This window comes from Cynoglossus semilaevis, chromosome 10, assembly GCF_000523025.1.
Source record: "Cynoglossus semilaevis isolate Cse_v1.0 chromosome 10, Cse_v1.0, whole genome shotgun sequence".
In the NCBI taxonomy this organism is placed as follows: Eukaryota; Metazoa; Chordata; class Actinopteri; order Pleuronectiformes; family Cynoglossidae; genus Cynoglossus; species Cynoglossus semilaevis.
Window position 1 is genome coordinate 2,553,728 of NC_024316.1, and position 3,096 is coordinate 2,556,823.

Sequence of the window (3,096 nt, forward strand, 5' to 3'; positions counted from 1 at the left end):
TGAAGCACGGAATGAACTGACAGGAGGGCATGAACTGTACAGTGAGTTGTCAGGATTAACAGTCAGAGTGGGTGGACTCAAAAGATCTGTTCTGGTTCTTTTGGGATCTATCTATCCATCCCTCCATCAATCTATTCACCCACCCATCCATCTATCTATCATCCATCCCCCCCCCCATCCATCTATCTATCATCCATCCACCCCCCCATCCATCCATCCATCCATATATCCACCATACATCCATCGATCCACCATCCATCCATCTACCATGCATCCATCCATTCACCCATCCATCCATCCATATATCCACCATACATCCATCGATCCACCATCCATCCATCCATCATCTATCCATCATCCATCCCTCCATCAATCTATTCACCCACCCATCCATCTATCTATCATCCATCCACCCACCCATCCATCCATCCATAATAATAATAGGCAATGGAAAATCAAGTGCAGTGAATACCAATTAGCTTAACTTAAGCTAACTGTTTGTCTTTTGTGCAGCTGCACATATTTTTCATTAGAAAAAAAAAACTTTATACCTTATAGTTCGAATATACTCAATTCACTAAAATCTCAGCCTGTTTAGTCGAAGACAACGCTGATACACTCACAGGAATCGAAGAAACAGTTCGGATTCTCTTTTTTTTTATAGTTTTCGTAACCATTTGCTTCCACCTAGTGGACGAATATTTAATCGCTGTGCTTGTGCCATTGAAAAACAAGAAAATATTTGCGATATGTGAATAATATTTTTTCAGACCAGATTAAGTCAAATGATCTGTTACGGTACACTAGCGTGCCACGGCGCAGTGGTTGGGAATCGCTGCAATAACACAACGTCCAGACTAAAGGAAATCATGTGGACAATAAAATTCACTCCAGTGAAATCAGAAAAAGGGTTTGTAATCTAGTGGTTTCTATGTAATTGATTACATAAGGTCTTAAATCTTAGTAAATACGTGCTACAAAGTGGCATACACTACAAAAATGTGTGTGTGTGTGTGTGTGTAACAGCTCATGTGAAGGAAGGCTCTGACCTCAGATGTTCCCGAGTGAGGGGTGTCTGCCCTTGGGGAGGGGTGTGGAGTTAGGCAGCAGTTCAAATTTGTTTATATTGGGCCACAGCGAGAAAAATTGAACTGGAACTGATTTGCAATATTATTTCCTAGTTTTCTGGTGAGAATATTTCATTTTTTTAAGCAAAGGTAGGTTGTGTACTGCAGAAAAAGAGCACATGACAAACGTCCGTGTGTGTGTGTGTGTGTCTGTGTGTGTGTGTGTGTGTCTCTGCAGCAGGTCATCCGCAGGTCTTAAATTAGAAAGGTTAGTGGATGGGGTTCAAAGCAGCGCTGGTGTTGACGGAGGGGGTGAAGACAGGCTGCTGAGATGTGGGCTTTGGTTTCACGTCAACTCTCCACCATCTTCATCGTCATCATCATCATCATCATCATCATCATAACCTTCTTCCTTTCCCCTCTTCTCTTCTTCCTGTTTAGCCCCAAGCCTCATAATCAGAACTACATGGTTTAAAAAATAACAAAAAACTGAAAGCTGGAGGTGCTTGGCTTAAATGAATACACGAAGTGTGTACCTTATGCTACCCTATAAAGTACTTAATGGTCTGCTCCTACCACCTTAAGAGATCTGACAAAGGCTTATGTTACCCCGTGACCACTCTGCTTGTCTAGAGAATGATAGCCTGACAATACAGGCTGTTCTCATCGCTTGTTCCACCCTGGTGGATTGACCTACCTAACATCACCAGAACTGGACCTCCTGTCCTAGCATTTTCCTGGACTTCCTATCTCCTTCGCCGCTTCGACACTTTCACCGTCTCCTTTCTCCTCTACGTAGCTTGAACGCTAATCCTCCTCTTGTAAGTCGCTTTGGTTAAAAGCGTCTGCTGAATTCATACACGTAAATGGTTTCATAGTGTAGTGGTTATCACGCTTGCTGATACATCTGCTTTACATGCAGAACGTTCTGGGTTTGAGCCCCAGAAGGACCTTCAGAGTAAATGGCGCCTCCTGTGGCAGCCTGTGTGCATTGTAAAGACTCACACTATGAATTTCCCCATTGTGGGACGAATATGGGAACTTCAGTCCATTTCAGTTATTAGAGCAATGGTTAATGGCTGAATAGTGGAATCATTTGATGTAGCGCATGGCATTTTGTGCTTAAATTGAATTACCCCCCCCAAAAAAAAATACAAAAATACAAAAAGCAATAGCTAAAATATTAAACATAAAAAAACAAAACAAAAATTTGTTAAAAATGTGAAGGTTCTAAATTTGTTTAGAACCAGTAACAGTCAGTAACCTGACTGTGACAGATGAACAAAGTGTTATCACAGCACAGGTGCCCGACGGGGTCGACTATTACTCTCCAGTGACTGCTCCACTAAAGTCCTGCTGGATTTACACAAGTTATGCACAGGATGCATGTTTTACGAGGCCCCGTGGCTCTCGCCAAGGCAAGTGTCAGACAATGGAATGAGCGGCGACGGCCAAGGGAGTTAGGTTACAACATAAACTCCTCTGCTCGTGAACTTTTCCCTCAGCTCTACGTGCTCCTGCGGTGTTTATAACTCTGAAACGACACTCAAACAACACTGCTCTCAGGGACCCCCCTGGCTGGTGTTAATTGAGTTAATGGTCAGGTATGAGGCTGGACCGCCGCTGTAGCTGTTCGGTTATTCTTATCCATCACCTCGGCCAGATTCCACGGAGGATTTTCCAGAGGACGCGGCTCTGGAAATGTATCCTGGCCCAGCACCGAAGCTCTATAATCCACAAAGAACTTCCAGGATGTTGGATACAGAGTGTTTTGATTTGTCAACAAGTGGAGCCATAGTAAACGTGGCTGTCTGTCTGTCTGAGCGATACCTCTCAGAATAGCAGGATTGGAGGTGGATGTGTTTGAGTGGTAGCTGATAGGTGTGTGGGAAGACCCACGGGAGGGCGTGGGTGAGGCAGTGCTGTCATAAAAGTGACCAGGATCATAGAATTACAGGACTTGAATATGTGGGTTTCTTCAGTTGCTCTTATATTTGCGAGGTTTTTTGTTGAAATCTCCAATTTAATG